The sequence below is a fragment of the Mauremys reevesii genome, linkage group 2, assembly GCF_016161935.1.
Source record: "Mauremys reevesii isolate NIE-2019 linkage group 2, ASM1616193v1, whole genome shotgun sequence".
Taxonomy (NCBI): Eukaryota; Metazoa; Chordata; order Testudines; family Geoemydidae; genus Mauremys; species Mauremys reevesii.
Genome location: NC_052624.1, coordinates 142,021,029 through 142,043,427, shown reverse-complemented (window position 1 = coordinate 142,043,427; position 22,399 = coordinate 142,021,029). Strand labels below are relative to the sequence as shown.

At 42.0% G+C, this 22,399-nt stretch overlaps 1 long non-coding RNA gene across 2 annotated transcripts in view; it reads right to left on the bottom strand.

Annotated features, from left to right (window-relative positions):
* Positions 1–405: 405 nt before the first annotated feature.
* LOC120398916 overlaps positions 406–22,399 on the bottom strand; it is a 70,222-nt gene continuing 48,228 nt past the window's right edge. The window contains exons 1-5 of one of the 2 annotated variants that reach the window (XR_005594806.1): positions 10,260–10,375; positions 9,176–9,274; positions 3,331–3,417; positions 2,580–2,815; positions 406–1,610 (exon numbers count right to left, since the gene is read on the bottom strand). This is a non-coding gene — a long non-coding RNA (uncharacterized LOC120398916). Of the gene's footprint in view, positions 1,611–2,579; positions 2,816–3,330; positions 3,418–9,175; positions 9,275–10,259; positions 10,376–22,399 lie in introns of those variants that run through there. The other variant, XR_005594808.1, reaches the window with a different exon arrangement.

Sequence of the window (22,399 nt, the reverse complement as noted above, 5' to 3'; positions counted from 1 at the left end):
TCCCATTTAGGCAGCAAAAGAAGTGGGCAGATTTTCAAAAGTGACAGCATGTTGAGTGCTTCTGAAAATATGGCACTGAGCACTTGAAAACCTGATTCTAGCAGTGTCTTGAAATGTAAAACTGGGTTTGGTCTAGAAATATAAGACTTACATTAAATTTAGGTCATTTTATCTCCAGTAGCCAGATCAGAGGAGATGTGGTGAAGTTATGACAAATTCAGACAAAAATCATCCAAGCAGAATTCATTGTGGAAACATTCATGTCTATCTCTTGGTTAGATTCCTTTCAAGTATTTTCAGACTTGGAGGCTCTGTTCTCTTTTGGGGAAGTGCAAGAAAATCAAAGAAAAATCATGAGGTTTTTCATGAACAAATCAGGGATGTTTCCCAGGGGCTGTGTGTTAAACTGTGAGTTTAATCAGGCTCAGAGAGAGAGAGACAGAGGGTGAAGACAGCATCTTCTGGGAAAAAGAGTGGAGGTGTCATAATTGAGGGTTCTACAAAAGGCAGCTGCTTCAGCAAGTCTGTCCAAGGAAACAGGACTTGAAATTTGTTTTACAAGGTACATACTGAAAAATACCCTGACTCTGCCTCACATTTCTCTTCCACATAGGAATTAGCTTACAAAAGCTAAAATTCTCCTCTTATTAAAGAGGCAATACTGTTTTGCTCGAAATTGGGATAAAATACAACCCATTACATTTCTGAATGTTCAAAATGATTACTAAGTAATCCATAGATGGCCCTATATTTACTGAACACCAAAGCGGAAACTATCCACAGCAAAAGAGAAATGAAGTTTGTACCTGTTGCAGGATTCTCTCTCAGGTGATGTCATCTCACAACTTTTCCATGCTCACTCTTGTAACACAGGAAAAAATCTTCAGCAAATATTATTATATAAAAGTTTTTCTCTACGTATCTTCTCATAACCCACTTCTTTGACCAGGCTTATAAACTGCAGTTTTACAACAAAATGTAATTATTGTAATAATCCTGCTTGCTCGTGGACTGGCACTATTTCATTCTTTCCCGCTCCTTCTCCTTTCCTGTACTCTAGAGGTTATGGAGTCATCTACTGGCTGGAAGTCTATTCAAAGGTCAAAGGGGACCAGGCTCAGGAGGCAGTCAGAAGTTGCATGAGAGTAGGAGTTGTAGGCAGTAACCTAGGAGCTGGCTGAGGAGATCAGGCCAGGTAGCAAACAGCTTGGGAGATGGCACTGGAGGACTTGAGCTGGCTGGAGACAGCTTAGTGCTGGTAGGGGTATGCAGCAGCTGCAGCCAAAGGACAAAGCTTGGAGTGCCTAAACTTTTCCTGCAAGCATTAGGTATACCAAGGATGCCACCAGATGTCTAGGTAACTGGTGTACCACAATATTCTTCTTCGAGAGATGGTTCCTATTGTATTCCACTGATAGTTTCCACATGTGCACATGCATCCAGAGCAGGAGAATTTGAAAGTAGTGTTCGTTGGTCTGTGCATGCACCCTGGATCATCTCATGGTTTCGTCCGAGGTGATAAAGGGTGGGGCAGACAGATGTGTCTCTAGTTCCTTCTCAGCACTGCATGGTCTGGGTCAGAACTATTAGTATTCTCCTCTGTGTCACACCTTTAAAACCAAATATTGTTGTATATAGTTTTAGATTTTAGAGATGTGTAGCATTTTAGTTGTTTTACAGTAGTTTTAGTAAATAGGATTGATAGTTTGGGGGTTTTGTTTCTCCATAAACACCTCCACCCCTGTACCCATGCATAGCTATTGTACTATGCTAAACACCCCTGGCTTTAAAATCTGTGCTGCCTGCCTTGCATTCTTCTCAGTCAGTGACTAACATCAACACTGACTCTATTGCTTGGGAGAAGTCCACATTGCATCAGGTGCAGTATCTGCCAATCCTTCCCCAGCCGTACCTGAGAAGATGAGCGGTCCTCTGGAAACACCTCATGAAAGTCACTAGGAGGCCTTACTTGGACCCAGGCCAGGGACTCCCCACCCTGTACATCAGCCTGAAACATACCTCTGGCTAGTGAGTCTGGATCCAGCACTGGTGGTACCACCACTATGGGCCCCATGCCACGGCCTAGTCAGGAGGTAAGGAAGCATGCCCAGTTGCACAGTATTAAATCTTCCTTGAAACAGAATGAAGGGAACGCATCTTCCCCAAATTAGAGTCACAGAGGGGGAGCTCACTCTAAAGTGCACAAACATAAGAAGAATTCTCACAAGCAAGGGGATCTGGTTTTCCTGATTACTGATGTGCAGGTACCATTGACATCAGAGCCCCATAAAGCGTGGGATCTACCTGCTCCGGGGAAGTCCACCAACTCTGACACTGGTATCACAAAAGGAGAGAGTACCCTTAATCACAGGGAGATGGGGAAAAATCGCCCAAGCCCCAGGATGTTTGCCTTGGAAGAACAAATCTCCACACTTGCTGGGACCTTCCACTTACAAGGAGACTATTTCTTCCCTTCATGACATGCCACAATTACATGGGGCCTGGAAAAACACCCTCTGGATATAACACACCTAGCCCTGTTGGGGGCCTTGGTTTCAATCTCCCCTCTTGGAACCCACCTGATCCACAAGAAAACCTTCACCTGCCTCCCTGGTACAGGTGCCTTTGAGTAGATGCTCAGACACGATGCTGGAAGAGGAAGCCCACATCTCAGTTCTGACAGTTCTGCTGGAACTGGAGAGATTCCTATCTTCCTCATCAGAGGAGGCAATGACTTCAGCATCTCCTTCGCCTCCAGATGACTTTACACAATTTCAGAACCCCGTGTAGAGTGATAGGGGAGCATCACATCCCCCTGGAGGAAATTGAAGATGCACAACATAAAGTCCAGGACAGCCTCCATTCATCTGAGCTAAATAGAATTTTTGTACTAATCAATGATGCCATCCTCAAACCAGCTAGGACGGCATGGCATACACCACCTCTTATATGCCTACCCTCAAAGAGGCAGAAAAACAATATTATGTGCCATCTAATGGGTTTGAATTTCTTTTCTCTCCCCACACCTCCCTGAATTCACTTGCAGTTCAGGCAATGATGGAACACTCTATGCAGCAATATACATGTTCCACTCCATCTGACAAGGAAGGAAGCAGTTGGACCTTATAGGCTGCAAGGTTGTTGTTTTTTTTTTTTTCCTCGGCCAGTCTTCAATTCAGGATTTCAAATTATCAAGTGTTACTAGCCAAATACGATTTCCTGAATTACAAACTGGAGGAATTTACTGACAAGCTTCCACAGCAAGCCCAGCGCACTTCCAGTCGATCCTGGAAGAAGTGAAACTGGTGGCAAGAACAATGCTTCAATCACCTGTGGATGCAGTGGATACTTCTTCACGATCTATGGCTATGGGCATAGTCATGCAGAGGGAATTGTGGCTCCACTCCTCTGGTTTGCCTAGGGAAATACAGAATAACATTGAAGATCTTCCTTTCAATTAATCCCATCTTTTTAACTGAAAGGCTAGATGATTCACTCCATACACTCAAGGATTACAGTGCTACCCTATGGTCCCTGGGTATTTATATGCCTGCACCAAAGTGTAGATTTCACCACCTGCCACCCACACAATGTTACAGGTTCACCCAGCTTTTCCACTAGAGACTTTATGCATCACCATGGAAACTTTAAAAGACTCAGATCTTACCGTCCGGGACCATCTTTGCAGTCTTCCTCCTCCCAGAGGCAACCCCTGCCTAAAAGATATTTCTGAGATTTTCTAGATTTCCTGAGATTTTCCTACTGTTGAGGACTCCTTTTCCCAGCTTGGAGTGTGATAACAATGGGAAAATGGGTGCTAAATGTCATCTACCATGGCTATATGATCATGGTACCTCATCCAAAGCCCCCCCTCATTTCTCCTCAGGGACCACTCTTTTGTGACAGCATCCTTACACAAGAGATAAACTCCTTACTACAACAGGGATCAATAGAGAATGTTCCTCCAGAATATCAAGGGACAGGGTTCTATTCAACTTACTTCCTGATACCCAAGAAGAAAGGAAGACGGAGAACAATTCTAGACCCCTGGCTTCTCAATCACTTCATCAGCAAGGACATGTTTCATATGGTCACACTAGCAGCAATCATCCCACCCTTAGAAAAAGGCATGTGGTTTACAGCTCTTGATATACAAGACACATACTTTCACACAGACGTCCATCCAGCCCACAGACAGTTCCTGAGGTTCACGATTGACTTGCACCATTTCCAGTACAGGGTGCTTCCCTTTGGACTCACTACTGCTCCCAGTGTCTTCACCAAGGTTTTGTCTGCTATGGTAGCCGACATCTGGTGTTATGGGGTCTTTGGCTTCCTATATCTTGATGACTGGCTCCTGGCAGCATGATACAGATGTGAAGCCTAGACTTTATGGGGCCACCATCAACTTAGTCACAGCATGAGCCTACCTACAACAAGATAGGTTTCAGACTCTGCAAGAACTCATAACTCACGTTATCAACAATCCCTCTGTCCTGGCCACAACTTGCCTCTCTCTCCTTGGCCACATGTACATACATCACCGTCTTCTCTAGACTCAACCTTCACTGTCTCCAGATGGTTTATTCGCCCAAACATCATGGCATGGACCTCATGCTAACAGTCCCCCCCAGGGTACTCTCATCCCTTCACTGGTGGATGGACCTGCATCCGGTATGTGTAGGGGTTGGCTTTCTCCCAACCTCCCTGGACAAGAAAATCATCACCAATGCATCACTCATAGGCTGGGGAGCATACATGGGCGACAACATGATTCAGGGAACTGCAGAGGACAGACTCTTTAGCAGTCCAGGATGCACATCAACATTCTGGAGGTTGGGCCATAAGAAAGGCATGCCAAGCATTTCTCCCATTCATCTGTTCCTATCACATTCTCATCATGTTGGACGACACCACCAAATGTGAGCACGTTGTGTATTCAGAAGCAGTCAACCTTGGAACTGATGCATTGCCCACCAGGTACTCTTATCTGCAACCTATTTCTCAGAGATGCAGAACATGATTGTGGACTCGCTCAACAGGCAGTTTGCAATGACCATGAATGGGAACTCCATGATGCTGTAGTGCAAGACATTTTCGCCCAATGGGGGATACTGACACCTCTTTGCCTCTCCCGTAAATGGCAAATGCAGCACATACTGCTCCGGGGGGATCTTGGTCATCACTCAGGGTGATGCTCTCATACTCCCCTGGACAGACTATTCAGCTCTGTCTTCCCTCCTCTCCTGCTTCTACCACGAGTACTCCATAAGATCAGACAAGATAGAACAACAGTTATTCTGATCACCCGCTGTGGGCCCACACAGTTCTGGTTTCCCAACCTCCTTCGTATATCTGCCCATCCCCTCAAGTCCTATTCCCACCTTCCCCAATCTACTGACACAACACAATGTCAAGATCAGACATCCCAATCCATGGGTGCTTCACCTCAGGGCATGGTATTTGGATGGGCATCTTCTCTAGAATGAGTGTGTTCATCCGATGTGCAAAATATCCTCTCCAGCAGAAGGAAAAAATCCCGAGGCATTGTTACCAGGCCAAGTGAAAACTCTTCACCTACTGGACCCAACAAAAGGAACTTCCCCCAAAAGTGATGGGGATCCTCCTCCTCCTGATACTACCTCCTCTCCTTGAAGGCTTTGGGTCTTACTCTCAATTCTCTCAAGATCCACCTAGAAGCAATTAGTGCCTTCCACCCCTTCTCCCTATGGAAGGACATTGCATCTTAATGCATCCTTTGACTGCTAGATTTTGGAAAGGCCTCATCAGAACCTTCCTACCCATACAATCCATTGCTCCCCAGTGGGACCTTAACCTAGTGCTACCTTTACTAATTAAACCATCCTTTGAGCCACTGGCATTGTGTTCTCTGTCCCACCTTTCCATGAAAGTTATCTTCCTTTTTGCTATCACTTTGATGAGAAGGGTTGGTGAACTTGGACCCATGATGAAAAGTCATGAATCACATTAAGTCACATTAATCAATCCATTCACTTGCCTATTTTCTTCCCAAAGCCACATGTCTCTGAAGAGGAATGACTATTCCACTCCCCCGATGTCTATCTGACCTTAGCCGTCTACCTGCAGAGGACAAGACCAATCAAGAAATCCCCAGACTGTTTGTTGCAATAGTTGAAAGAGTTAAGATTCAGGCACTCTCCACACAGAGAATCTCTAAGTGGATTTGGGGGTGCGTTACACTCTACCCCAATGATCTGGCCTGCCTCCACCCTCTGAGGTGTGGGCCCATTCCACAAGAGCACAGTTTTCAACCATGGCTGCCCTCTGTGACATGCTGCTCCAGAATATATGTCAAGCAGCCACAGGGAGTTCAGTACACACCTTTGCCATGGATTACATCTTGGTGCAGGACTCAGTGGCAGATGCTTCCTTTGGTGTGGCTGTCCTCCATTTAACCCTTCCATCTTCATACTCGCACCTTCCTTCAACTTAAGTACTGCGTGTTAATAAACCTCAGTGGAATATAATAGGAACCATCACTTGAAGAAGAAGGGGAGGTTGCTTATCTGTAACTAGAAGTTCTTTGAGATGTATGGTCCCTATCTGTATTCCATTTCCCACCCTCCTCCTTTTCGCTGCAGATATGTTGGATTTGTGGTGGAGAAGGTACTGGAGACATAGTTGGTCCACCCCATACTTTGTCATCTCAGATAAAATCATGAGGTGAGCCAGGGCACATGTACAGAACAAGGGACACTATTTTCAAATTCTCTGGCTCCAGATGCATGATGCGCATTTGTAAACCCTCAGTGAAGTACATATATGGAGCAGGGAGAGAAAGCAAATAATTATCCCTATTTGAATGTCTTTTGGCCCATCCCTTGTCTCTGAAGTTATGTTTAACTCCTGATTCCTCTGGGTAGACCATATGTCGGTTTTTAAGCTGCCTTGCCAGACAAGTATAGTTGTTTTCCCACTTGCATGCCTGAGGCATTTTAATTAGACAGAGAGTAGCATTTTCACCTCCTTTGCTGGGAATCAAACTACCCTAGTTTGAAAACAGCAGTGTCGACTCTTTAGTATATTCTGCTCTGGGATATTTTACAACTTTCTCATTCTTGCCACGTTAGTTACAGGGGTTGGATCAGCGCAGTGCATTCAATTGCAAATTTGTAATATATAATTTCTCTTTCCTTCATTTCTCATCTCCTAATAAGCCTACAAAATACAATTTTTGAAGTTGGCCCCTATATCAGATCCACTTGCGGGAGAAGAAACCTATAAATTCCATTGCCAAGATCTTGATGATTTGGCATCAATACTTCACTCCTGTACTTCATTTTCAATGAAAACTAAAGAGGCTGATCATGTCTGGATTCTGGGATGCTAGCAATGATGACATCAGAATCACAGGACATGTCAGGTTCTTTGAAGTTGGGCACTGGCCAGCTACTTGTCTCCTCTTTTGTCATGTGATCTGTATTATATCCCTGTCATTTTACATGGAGAGCAGATTATAGACAGAGTTAACTGAACAGACATTTTTATATCTGAGTAAGTGTTGGATGGAAAATTCCAGAAATTCCATAAACATTCTCAAAGAAAAATGAGTTCTAGTTCCAAGGATCTCTCTGGGCCAAAGCACCATCTCTCTTTATTTTCTTCTATCCCACTTTCCTCTCGAATGGGCTTTACTCAAGGATGAAATGAGTTTCCTAAATATTTGGCTTAGTATGGGTGTGCCCTATAGGGTCAACATTCATGATGAATTGTTGGAGACGTAGGAGGGTCATTTTTTAATCTGGCCATGTGAGCAAAGACCAACAGGAGGAGTGGCACTTCTGTATTCTAAAATGGGTATTTCTACTGTGCTTATTACTGTGGTGTTTAGGGCATATGCTTTCCATCTGTCAAGACCAGTGTGGAGAAAACCTGGTGTTTGTGCAATTGCCACCTACCAATTTATGTACATCATATTTGGGGCCCTATGGATTGCATTAAACTATGAAGCACATTTTTGATTTGCTGGTACCAACTGATACTACGTATTTCAGTTCTTGCCTGTCTTCAGCTCTGTGCCAATATAACTGACTTGTTGTGATGAAATAATGCTATTATGTAATGCACGTTACAGAGGGATATTAATATTTGTCATGTAAGTAGTTACTCTTGGCTGCTACTAGTGCAAGGTCTAGTGGAAAGTCAGACTCTGAATTATGCAAGATATGTTTTCTAAGAAATATTCCTGCATCTAGGATTTTCCCCAGGAGTATAAATCCCTATACACATTCTACACAATACAGAACAAGAGATGAAAACAAACTTCAGTAAGCTAGTTTGAACCAACCTTTGTAGGAAAAGCAGTTCTCATGTTTCTATTTATTTTAGGTACAAGGCCCCCCACAATCTAATGTGTTTATCCTGCCAACACCCCTGTGAAGTAGAGAAGTATTCCTAGCCCTATTTTTACAGATAGGGAACTGAGGCAGAGACTAAGTGACTTGTCCAAAGTCACACAAGAAGCTGGTGGGTGAGCAGAGCTTGAATCTGGGTCTCCCAAGTCTTAGGATAGTCCAGTGGTTAGGGCACTTGCCTATCTGTTTTGTTTACCTCTGCTCTGTGGTACATGACTATTTAAACACAATCTGGCATAACAAATATCCAGGATTCTGATCTTTGGTACATATAAGCCCAGTGCAAGTCAACTGGAACTTTGTGCAAGTGCAGTGACTGCACGCCAAGAGTCTAACTCTTATTCTTACACCTACTGTTACTGAAAATGGAATAATATGAAACATGCATATCCTTGATGACGTTAAAAATAAGACTGGTGTGACAGTGTGTACCCCTATGTTTGCCCCTTTAATAGGGCTATGATACATTTTGTACAAAGTATGCATTGTGAGGTATCATTTCAAAACTCAATTTGTTTATTGTCCTGGTAAAATGTGGGGCAACACTGCATGTAAAGTTATAAGATTCTACTGTATGATATTACTAAGACGTGTTCCAAGCCTGGAGATCAGTCACAAACCAGTGCCCCATAGACATAAGCCTAGCTGACACCTCAGCCAGCCGTCAATACAATCAAATAGACCATCATATGGTTAAGGGGACATTCTTTGACAGGAAGAAGGTGTGAGCAAAAATCTACATCCTGACAAAGAAACTTGGGATTCCCATTCATACAGACCTTTTTGTCTCCTGGACCTCAGCTGGAGATGATTCTCAAAGAAGAGAAAGCACTATAAGTTCTCTCCCACTTTCTCTCTACCCATGAGATCCACAACACCTGAAGAACAAAGGAAAAATCTTTAGAATGGGGTAGGGATCCTGAAAGAGAGAAATCCAGCCAATAAGACTGTTGAAACATGTGGCAAGAGAGACCTTTGCTCTGAAATCACTTAGCTCGTTACGTTAGGCATTAGTTGCATTTTACTTTTATTTTCTTGTAACCAATTATATTTCTTGTAGTCTTGTAATCTATCTTTCTGTAGTTAATACACGTGTTTTACTGTTTTATCTAAACCAGTGCATTTGGATTGACATGTTTGAGAAATTACATTTGAGATAACAGCATTTGTGCATATCATTTTCAAATAACAAAATGGCAGACTTTATATGTGTTTGTATTGTCCAGGAGAGAGCTGAGCAGTACAAGACGCACATGTCTGGGGAACCCTGGGACTGGGAGTTTGCTGGTGGTGCTCTGAAGTGTAATTCAAGAGTGGCTGGGTATAGCACTCATATAATGTAATTGGGAGTAATTTACATGCTGGAGGCTGTGTGAGAGCAGATCAGGAGTGGTAACTCTCACAGTGAAGCAGTGTAACAGGCACTCCAAGTTGAAGAAACGAGGGAAAATAGCTGGTCTTTGGCCCAGATTGTACCCTTGTAATCTCACAACTGGCTAATCTTTTTTTTTTTTCTTTTCTTTTTTTTTTTTTTACCCCTTAACTAATCAGGAAACAGCAGGGGATTCTACTTATAGATGGTCAGGTATTATCAAACCTATGTCTTCCTTGTAAAATATCTTTGTCTTTTTCCTCTTTAAAATCTTATTTAAAAGGAGGCAAAAGGAAAGTTTAAACTATCCATAGCTGGAACAAGAGGCAGTTACTCAATTGTGGAATGGATCACAGAGAGTAACACTGAAGACTGCGTGTTTTGGATATCTTATGTCAAAATATCCTCTAAGGCTGCCAGAGGGATTGGGGGATGATTAGTGGAACGGAGTAGTCACATTTGACTACAGAAATACATACTTAAGAACTTACTTCATTGTCAGAAAGGGAGCAAATGTTACCGTCAGGATTGAGCACCTTCAGCAGAGTTGGAGGAGTAGCCAGCCCAGCTTCCAGGCAGATTAATGTACTCATCAGGTTTACAGAAGAACTGCCTGATTGGCTGAAGGGACCTAGCAGGCCTGCTTTTAAGCTCAGCACCAGCAGGTTGCTGGCTGCTCACCGCTTATGTCTGTAGTGTGATTGTTTCTGTGCCTGCCTTGTTCTCATCCTGGTACTTTCCCTGCTCAGTTCCTGATTTCTGGTTCCTGACTCCTGCCCTGACAACTGGGCCTGACCACCCACACCCTGGTTATGACAATTGGCAGCAGTATCTTATGACAAAAGTCTTCAAACAGCTTCCTTACCTATTTATGTGAGTCTTCTTTTTAGATAATGAATAAAAATAGTTTGCAATGCCAAGATGAGTAACTTTTTTGCAGACAGTAATTTTAACAAGGAAGACATTAGCTCTGTTTCAACAACAACAACAAATCCTAATCATGCCAACATTATATGGCTATAGTCTCCCTGGATGCACACACATAACTCCCATTGACATTAATTGGATGTATATATGTGGGAGAATAGACCTCTAATTGTACTGAAAAAATATATAATTCAATTTAACATACACATGGCAATATGATTTCTGGCTATCCCACATCCCCCACTGAAATTAACATTAACAGTAAAAACATATGTTCACTACAAATGTGGCCATTACACTATGAAATACATGGCATGGGAAATTATATAATTTCATAGTATAATGGGTATAATCAATTGCCACATGTACTGTTTGTTGAAATGGTAGCCTGAAAATACCCAACAGCATAACAGCCTGATTCTGACCTCACTTACTCTAGTGAATATCAGATCAGAACTGGGCCATTAGTCTGCTCTTATTAAAAAAAAAACATTAAAAAAGTGACCACTTTAATGGTGTCTGTATCTTTTTAGAAGCATTAATTTCATAAGCACAGAAAAACAAATACCAGTGTCATGAAATAATTTACTCCACTAATAGCAACACATACACACTGAATACTACAAGATTAGGTGAATTTGATTTGTGAAATATTTTTTTTCGTATGAATCTCTAAGAACACCTAATACTTTGCAAAATTGAGGCTCTATTTTTAAAAAAAAGCAAATCAAACAAAACAACAAAAAATCCTTGTATATAAATTTCCCTAATGACTCAGAAAGTCAACCATAAAATCACAAATAAAATAAGAGACCATAAAGGTGTGGAATATTGTGATTGGAGCTAGTCATAAACTTTTCAACAAAACAAGTTTAATCAGAAAATAGCAATTCATTAAACTCAAAACAGTTTGCAGAAACATCTTAGGTTCAACAAACATTTGATGAATCAAAACCCCTGTGAGTCTAGCCTATAGAGATGATGCTTGCGTATGTTATATAGAAATGTGCTTAAATGTAAGTAGGCCCAAAAATCTATTTCCTAAAAATAGTCTTGACAATAGTCAAGCAGGGCCACCCTGGGGGGAGGGGGAGGGCAAGTGGGGCAATTTGCCCCAGAGCCCGGGCCCCACAGGGGCCCCCACAAGAGTTTTTCGGGCCCCCGGAGCAGGGTCCTTTGCTCGCTCTGGGGGCCCCGGAAAACTCTCGCGGGGCCCGGGCCCCCGGAGCTTCTTCCACTCTGGGTCTTCGGTGGCAATTCGGCGGCAGGAGGTCCTTCCACTCCGGGACCCGGTGCTGAAGTGCCCCAAAGATCCGTGGCAGGGGGTTCTTCCGCCCTGGGACCTGCCGCCGAAGTGCTGGGTCTTCAGTGGCAATTCAGCGGTGAGGGCCCCCCACCGTGGTTCTTCGGGGCACTTCGGCAGCGGGTCCCGGAGCGGAAGGACCTCCCGCCGCCAAATTACCACCGAAGCTGGGGGCCCCCACCACCGAAGACCCCAGGCCTCCTGAATCCTCTGGGCAGCCCTGTAGTCAAGCGAGGTCTAGTAAAATATGAATAATGTGAAGTGAGAAAATTCAAAGGTTAGTTAAAAATAAATTAAGGCATAACCTAGGTCTTGTTGTAAATACGATTTCATCCTAATTAGTTTTTACAAGTGTTTTAGGTAAAATGTTAATGTTTTGGAAAATGCTATCTATATTGATAGTTATAGGTATGGCATTCACACAGATATTAATTAAAGGTGATGTCTAATATTAAATAGTCAATGAATGAGTAGAAGGTATTTTAATTATGGTAGCATAAATATATGTTAAAAGGCAGGCTTAATGCCAATTAAGGATGGGATGTTGTTAGATTATAAAAAAGGGTAGCACACTAATTTTAGATTAGGCACCCCCCCCCCATCTATCATCCAGGTATGATTATTGAAACGATTATACCCATTCTTCCCATTCGGGTACTGATCACCCCTAGATGCATCATTTCATCTTAGAATGTGAGTATCAAGGCAGTGTATGTTTATATAGTAATGATTGTTTTCTTCAACTAACTCTTATTTTAAATGAAATCTTTAATTGTATCACTCACTGTGTCATTCACAGTCCTTCACTAAATTATCTGTAACTGTCCTGGATTCTTTATCTGTAAGCTACTAATTGGGGATACATAAAACAAAAGTTTACATGGGGCAGCCCACATGGCAAGCCTGCTCCAGATGCTGGGAGACTGTCTCAGAACCTCTAGGTTCCCAGCTTCATAGCAGGAAGGCTGGAAGCCTTGAGAGCCCCAATTCCAATCAGAGTTCTCAGGGCATCCAGTTCCCTGCTGAGGAGCTGAACTCTTAATAGAACTCTCAGGGCTCAGTCAGCAAAACCCTCAGTTAGCTCTGTGGCAGGGAGCCTGTAAACCTTTGAAGCCATGGGTTGGTGGGGCTGCCTCAGAGCTGTAGACCTTGGAAGCCCCCAGGGTAGTCTGTCTGATGGGGCGTCCCCGGAGCCATAGACCCTGGAAGCTTTGGGGTCCTCAGGCCCTGAGCAACCTGCATGGGAGGATTCTTGTGGAACCCTGCCTATGATTGGAGAATAGTTCAATCACAAATCATTTTACAAGACAGGTTCAGTGACCTAGCATTTTCCCATGCCCCACTTGCCCCCCCCCTCCCGGTGGCCCTGCTTGACTATTGTTAAGACTATTTTTAGGAAATAGATTTTTGGGCCTACTTACATTTCAGCACATTTCTATATAACATACACAAGCATCATCTCTATAGGCTAGACTCACAGGGGTTTTGATTAATCAAATGTTCATGTTCATTTTGAAAGCTCCATATGTCCTTCCTTTCTTCTCCACTTCTTGACGGCACAGTAGTGCTGTGAGGCATAAAAGCTACTTCAAGGCAAGGTTTGTGTTCAGCAGTGGATGGACTCACATAATGAGGTGGCTGAATGTTCAAAGATTGTAGCAAACAGACAGGTGGTTCAGTTTTTAGTACCTTTTAAGCACTGTCCTTTCACTTCATCAATTTGGTCCTGAAATGTTGCGTGGTTGAGAGACTCCAGAATTGTTGTGGAGAGAAAGCTACAGGTTCACTTGATTAGCTGTAGCTGTTACAACTTCCTGGCCCAGAAGACCGTTCCTAATTAAGATTTCTGTGCCAGGCCTGGAACAAAGATTTGTGTATATCTTTGAACCTTGTCCAATGGGGAAGTGCCTTGAAAGACATTATAAACTGTACTATGGTGCTATAATTAAGGCTGAATCAGTAGAAAATTATATATTTTGTTCTCATTGGTCTCCACATCGATTACAGTACATGGTCCTTGCCAAAATGGACTGCTGCTGGAGATGTGGGTCTCCTAGCTCACAAGTTTTGAGACCTGACCCTGGATACAGTCCTTTTAGCTAGAAATAGGTAGGATGATTCATATGATAATGGATATCTATTTAAAAAAATACCTCTCAGAACTCTGTTTTGGGATATCACTGTCATCTTGGGAAAATTTCCAGATCACAGAAAATGTTGGTTCTCTACAACAGTGCCTGTAACCAAATTAAATCTATTGCTTGGCAGGAAGAACAATCTGCCTTCAAGGAAAGAAATTTGGTACAGCAGTTTGGCCAATTTGGCAGCTAAAGAGTGAATGACATTTCAGAGAAAAGGGAACTCAGATCAAATATTTTCAAAATTTTCTAACTTTTTCAAAACACTTGATTAATTCCTAGCAGATAAAAACTGAGATATTCCTCTCATTTCCCTTCTCTGACCATTGCTTTTTTCTTCTTTCCCTTCCTTCTGATTCCTTTACCCTTTTGTTTTTTTGTCTTTTTTCTGTTCTCCCCTTAATTGAAAAAATATAAATAAATATAAAAGGAAATTAATTCATATTCATCTTTACTTCAGAAAAGAAAATAAGCATGGTCTCATCTTAATCCAAGTGCATACAGAGCTCTGATAGTTGTCTAGCAGAATAAAACTAGAATGCATAATTGACATGGCAGCATTTTAGAGGGGTCCAGAACTAGGGCTGGGTGACATTTTTTGGACAGATGGTTTATTTGCTGAAAAAATAAACTCGTTTTGGGTCACCTGAAGCCATTTGCAAAATGAAGTCAAATTCAGCGAATAGTCTCAGCTGAAGAATTTAAAAAAAAAAGTTGAAATTTTGATATTTTTAAAACAAAACAGTTTGACTCCTCATTTCAAAATGATGTTTTGAAATTTAGCTCTATTTAAAAAAGAAACCCCAAAAGGTATAACAAACAAACAAAAAAATCACTGATTCAGATCAAATAAATGGTTTCATTTGACCTACAAATATTTTTTTCCCAGTAGTCTTTGCCAGGGCGAAAAAATTGTTTCAGGTTGATTTTTGTATTTATTTGGTTCAGCCACTGAACTGGAAAGCAGTTATTCACTCAGCTCTAGCCAGCACTGAAATGTTCAGAATTCGTGCAAAACTAAAAATTGAAGAAACTTTGTTCGATTTTTTTTAGAATTTAAGACTGAGTAATTAGTCTTGTCTGCAGCTCTGCAAAATGCTTCTTACAAAATCCTAAAGCACAAATTCACCCTGTTTCACATTTTATTACAAATTCAAATATCAGCCCAGGTTCAACTGAGGTTTGAAAAACCATTTGAGCAATCCTGGGCTGATTTATGAGTTCCTGTCAAAACAACATGCAGTTCATCATTTGTATTGATGTGAAACCTGGCACTATCCACTGAATTTCATGTTTTGTTTTTGGGTTTCAAACTCAAAATTAGTAATTTCAAATCCAGGTGAACTGAAACTGAAGCATATATTCACACAACCCCTTGTAAAACAAAAATGTTGTATTGCATACAGATCTGGTCCCTGTGTGTGCTGCATACTGAAGACGTCAGTTATCAGACATCTCGTGAACAAGAATTCACTGTATTCTGCACTGCACCCAGCAGCAGTTTATAGGTCTCTCCCTGCATCATTCAGGGGAAAACAAATACAAGAAAACCTTATGCTGGCTTTCACGATGCTTTTATTTCCTGAGTTAGGACTGCAGGATCAGCCCCGGTGTTTAAATTCAGTATTGAGCAAAGCCTAAACAGCAGAGCTGTGAAAGCTGCTAAGCTCCATAGCAAGCTCAAAGTAATGCAAAGGATCTGATTGCCTGGTAGAACATTGCAGGAAGAAAAGCACAGGATAGGTCTACACTGCAATTAAAACCCACAGCTGGCCCAGGTCACCTTACTCGGGCTCCTAGAGTTGGGCTGGCAGGGCTGTAAAACGTTCGGGCTCCGGGGTCCTTCACACACAGCTCGAGCCTGAAAAACCTATTCTGCAATTTTAAAGCCCAGCAGCCTGAGCCCTGTGAGCCTAAATCAATGGACCTGGGCTAGTGGCAGGGGTTTAATTGCTGTGCAGACATACCCACAGTGTCTTGCTGAAGGGTAAAAAACAAAGGAATGGTGTGGACCTATTAAAGAAAAGAGCCATTTGAAATCAGGTGCCTATTGGAGAGTTTCAGGGAGGAGGCAATTAGTATGTAGGCATGCAGAATGAGAGAGAGGGAAAGGTCTTTATCCAAATTAATTTGGACTCAGAGAACTATAGACTATAAGTTACAATGTTACTTAATACAGCCTCTTTAGTGATAAAGGCAAAGCTTGAAGCCACTCATTACATCTCCACTGCTTTTCTCTGCTGAATAGAAATGACGTTTAATGGCTTTATTTCACATATACTCCAATTGACTTAAGGGCATGGCCTGCAAACAAATTGGCAGTACAGACTTTATTGCCTTGCATTTCATGCTCTCCTTAGCCACCATGATTCCTTTTAATCATCTCACCTCATTGTCCTAGAGAAATATTATCAGACATGGAAAAGACTTCTGGCTAGGCTCTAAATTTCAGATCAATATTCACTGCAGTATGCAGAATACTAAAACCAAATTCAGGAGAAGAGAACTGCAGCACTTCAAATTAATCTTGCAATGAGTTTTTACACACAGTGCACATTTATTATTAACCTCCCCTAAGTCAGGGCATTGAAGCAGGAGTATATACTCGCCAAGAGAGATGTACTGACTGGTTAACTAAAAATTAGTGAACTCTTTTAAAATGGGGGCCCCTGGTGCCACAGGTATCTGAAATCACATCCAAAGTATGGGGCAGAATATAGAAACTTCCTGTAAATGTCTCAAATCTCACAAGCAGGAGCTGTTTTTATAGCGCTCTCACCTGAAGGAGAACATAAGAACAACATAAGAACATAATAATGGCCATACTGGGTCAGACCAAAGGTCCATCCAGCCCAGTAACCTGTTTGCCGATAGTGAACAATGCCAGGTGTCCCAGAGGGAGTGAACCTAACAGGTAACGATCAAGTGATCTCTCTCCTGCCATCCATCTCCACCCTCTGACAAACAGAGGCTAGGGACACCATTCCTTACCCATCCTGGCTAATAGCCATTAATGGACTTAAATTCATGGAGGTTATCTGGTTCTCTTTTAAACCCTATTATAGTCCTAGCCTTCACAACCTCCTCAAGCAAGGAGTTCCACAAGTTGACTATGTGCTGTGTAAAGAAGAACTTCCTTTTACTTGTTTTAAACCTGCTGCCCTTTAATTTCATTTGGTGGTCCCTAGTTCTTATATTATGAGAACAAGTAAATAACTTTTCCTTATTCACTTTCTCCACATCACTCATGATTGTATAGACCTCTATCATATCCCCCCTTAGTCTCCTCTTTTCCAAGTTGAAAAGTCCCAGCCTCTTTAATCTCTCCTCATATGAGACCCGTTCCAAACCCCTAATCATTTTACTTGTCCTTCCCTGAACCATTTCTAATGCCAATATATCTTTTTTGAAATGAGGAGACCACATCTGTATGCGGTATTCAAGATGTGGGCGTAACATGGATTTATATAAGGGCAATAAGATATTCTCCATCATAGTCTCTACCCTTTTTTAATGATTCCTAACATCCTGTTTGCTTTTTTGACTGCTGCTGCACACTGTGTGGACGTCTTTGGAGAACTATCCATGATGACTCCAAGATCTCTTTCCTGATTAGTTGTAGCTAAATTAACCCCCATCATATTTTATGTATAGTTGGGGTTATTTTTTCCAACTGTGCATTACTTTACATTTATCCACATTAAATTTCATTTGCCATTTTGTTTCCCAATCACTTAGTTTTGTGAGATCTTTTTGAAGTTCTTCACAGTCTGCTTTGGTCTTAACTATCTTAAGCAGTTTAGTATCATCTGTAAACTTTGCCACCTCACTGTTTACTCTTTTCTCCAAATCATGTATGAATAAGTTGAATAGGTTTGGTCCTAGGACGGACCCTTGGGGAACACCACTAGTTACCCCTCTCTATTCTGAAAATTTGCCATTTATTCCTACCCTTTGTTCCCTGTCTTTTAACCAGTTCTCAATCCATTAGAGGATCTTCCCTCTTACCCAATGGCAATTTAATTTATGTAAGAGCCTTTGGTGAGGGACCTTGTCAAAGGCTTTCTGGAAATCTAAGTACACTATGTCCACTGGATCCCCTTTGTCCACATGTTTGTTTACCCCTTCAAAGAACTGTAATAGATTAGTAAGACATGACTTCCCTTTTCAGAAACCATGTTGACTTTTTCCCAACAATTTATGTTCTACGTGTCTGACAATTTTGTTTTTTATGATTGTTTCAACTCATTTGCCTGGTACTGACGTTAGATTTACTGGTCTGTAATTGCCAGAATCACCTCTAGAGCCTTTTTTAAAATTGGTGTTACATTAGCTGTCTTCCAGTCATTGGGTACAGAAGCTGATTTAAAGAACAGGTTACAAACCATAGTTAATAGTTCCACAATTTTACATTTGAGTTCTTTCAGAACTCTTGGGTGAATGCCATCTGGTTCCGGTGACTTGTTAATGTTAACATTATCAATTAATTCCAAAACCTCCTCCAGTGACACTTCAATCTGAAAGCTCATGCTGCAAAACATCTGTTAGTCTATAAGGTGCCACAGGATTCTTTGCTGCTTCTACAGAACCAGACTAACACGGCTACCCCTCTGATACTTCAATCTGACAATTCCTCAGATTTGTCACCTACAAAGCACGGCTCAGGTTTGGTAATCTCCCTAACATCCTCAGCTGTGAAGACTGAAGCAAAGAATTCATTTAGTTTCTCTTCAATGACTTTATCGTCTTTAAGTGCTCCTTTTGTATATCGATCGTCCAGGGCCCCTCTGGTTGTTTAGCAGGCTTCCTGCTTCTGATGTACTTGAAAAAACATTTTGTTATTACCTTTTGAGTTTTTGGTTAGCTGTTCTTCAAATTCCTTTTTGGCATTTCTTATTACATTTTTACACTTAATTTGGCAGTGTTTATGCGCCTTTCTATTTACCTTACTAGGATTTGACTTCCACTTTTTAAAAGATGCCCTTTTATCTCTAACTGCTTCTTTTACATGGTTGTTAATCCACGGTGTCTCTTTTTTTAGTTATTTTACTGTGTTTTTTAATTTGGGGGTATACATTTAAGTTGGGCCCCTATTATGGTGTCTTTGAAAAAAGTGTTCATGCAGCTTGCAGTCATTTCACTCTAGTCACTGTACCTTTTAATTTCGGTTTAACTACCCGCCTCATTTTTGCATAGTTCCCCTTTCTGAAATTAAATGCCACAGTGTTGGGCTGTTGATGTGTTCTTCCCAACACAGGAATTTTAAATGTTATATATTATGGTTACTATTTCCAAGGGTTCCTGTTATAGTTACCTCTTGGACCAGATCCTGCACTCCACTAGGATTAAATTGAGAATTGCCTCTCCCCTTGTGGGTTCCTGTACCAGCTGCTCCAAGAAGCAATTATTTAAAATATCGAGAAATTTTGTCTCTGCATTTCATCCTGAGGTGACATGTACCCAGTCAATATGGGGATAATTGAAATCCCCCCCTATTATCGAGTTCTTTATTTTGATAGTCTCTCTAATCTCCCTTAGAAATTCATCGTCACTATCACTGTCCTGGTCAGGTGGTCGATAATAGATCCTTAATATTATATTCTTATTACAGCATGGAATCACTATCCATAGAGATTCTATAGAACATGTGGATTCATTTAAGATTTTTTCTTCATTTGATTCTACATTTTCTTTCACATATAGTGCCACTCCCCCCATCACACGACCTGTTCTGTCCTTCCGATATATTTTGTACCCAGGAATGATCATGTCCCATTTATTGTCCCCACTGCACCAGGTTTCTATGATGCCTATTATATCAATATCCTTCTTTAACATGAGGCACTCTAGTTCACCCATGTTACTATTTAGACTTCTAGCATTTGTGTACAAGCATTTTAAAAACTTGTCACTGTTTATTTGTCTGCCCTTTTCTGAGGTGTTGGATTCTTTTTTATGTGAATGTTTCTTGTCTGATCTGGCCTATAGTTTATCCTCTTCCATCCTCTCCTCCTGACTAAAACCTAGAGAATCTCTATCAATAGGCTTTCCTCTAAGAAAAGTCTCTGTCTGATCCACATGCTCCTCTGCAGCAATCGGCTTTTCCCCATCGCTTAGTTTGAAAACTGTTCTGCAACCTTTTTACTGTTAAGTGCCAGCAGTCTGGATCCACTTTGGTTTAGGAGGAGCCCATCCTTCCTGTATAGGCTCCCCCTATCCCAAAAGTTTCCCCAGGTCCTAATAAATCTAAACCCCTCCTCTCTACACCATCGTCTCATCCACACATTGAGGGCTTCACACTAGGTTACCAGAGACAAACATTTAATCGATTTTAATTAATTTCGAAAACTTCCTTATGGAGATTTTTTAACCGCTTTTTAAAGCTACTATCTAACCTACTGCTCGGTATCTTAAGTAATAGTAGTAAAGTTATTAATACGGGATTAGTATGGGTGTGGGCACCAGTGTACTCGTATATCGTGGATGGATTGCCCACAGTTGACCTCCGAGCTATCGTGGAGTGGGAACCTTCGCTGGGTGATTATCTTTTTGGAGGAAAGCCCAGTGGAAGTGTGGAATGTTTGCCCAGTGTGAAGTGTGGATCAATTGAAATCAAAAATGCAGCTCCAATCAGCGATGGTGTCGCAAATGTCGGAAATGCCGTGAAAATGCTCCGCCTGTAAGCAAATCGAAAATATCAGCGGTCAGCGAAATGATTCTCATCAGCTCTCAGACAGAAAAAATTCCAGACAATCAGCAAACAGAAGCAGCAGCACTGCAGCATGACAGACTCCAGCGCACTGCAGCATGAAAGATGGACGGAAATCAAATGGACTCATGGACTCCCTCATGGATTGATGCCTCTTCCTTTGCATTGTTATCTGAAAAGTCCTGCAAGCTCATTCAAAAAACCAGTCCAAATGTTTCAGGCATGTCACACCACCCCACCACACCACACACCCCCCCCCCCACACCCCCACCCCCCCTCACCCTTTACAACTCACACACCTTTCTTTTACTGATCATGCTGCAGATGAACTTTAGACACGATGCACACCACACCAACTGATGCTGCAACTGGGCCTGCTGATGCCCCCTCGGATGTGGCACACGATGCATTGGCATCAGCATCCATGATCGTCATCAGCATACAATCCATCCAAATCAGAAATCCCATCTCATCATCAAAAAAGGAGCTGATGGTACAATCATCAGCCAACCCTGGCCCCTCTTTTTCTGCCTGGGGATGTTTTTTTTGATGGATGGATGGTCCTCCATAATATGGCTCATCTCCATCCATGGCATAGCTCCATCCTCCCCCCCCTCAGCCCCTACCCTTCAGCCAAAATGGAAAGTGGTGGCTGCTCTGGGCTAGGCTTGGCTGGGCACTGCTCCTGTCTGGACATGCTGCTGTTCTCTCTCTCTTCACTTCAGCTCCTGTCATTTCAAGTTCACTGTGTCTTATTTCTGCATTCTTTATTAATTCATCAATTTCATCACTTTATTAATTGGGGACACAAAGAAGGCAAGAATGAGAAAGGCTGGGAGAAGAAATGACAGATGGGGATGTACAGGAGCAGGAGCATAGCACAGATACAGATAGATAGATAATTCTGCAGGCTCACAGAGCAGCTCTGTCTCTCTCTCTGGGATACGTGGTTCTCTAGCACACTTATTCTATAGCTAGCAGCACTGATTTATTTTTTAGATACCCAAAGGAGGGGGAGTTTTTCCTCTCTCAATCATTTTGCTATTTTTGCTTTTGATCAGCCAGGCCACCATCAGCCAGGGGCTAATGGTACAACAAAATGGAAGGAAGGCAATATGGGTACAAATATTATCTTTTGGCTGGCCTTTTGGCCTGGCTGGATTTGGCCAGGTGGTATGGTACAATGGTACACTTAGCCATCATCATCCTCATCCCAATTTAGGGAATGGAAGGGGTTTGATTGTATGGCTAGCAACCATGCCATCATGCATGCAAAAGCAAAAGCATGCTTCTGTGTAGCGCTGCTAGCTCATCCTCTGTGAGCTGCAATCTATACACATATACGGTGAGAGTAAAAAACAAAAAAAAAACAAGCTCCATGATTGCCATGCTGGCATCTCAGCCAATCCAGGAAAAAAAAATGAAAATGCTTTGTCTCTGTTTTTTCCCCAGGAGGGAGTGACGACACACATTTACCCAGAACCACGCGACCATGATTTTTTTGCCCCCATGCACTGGGATCTCAACCAGGAAGTTCAGGGCGGGGGGCGGGGG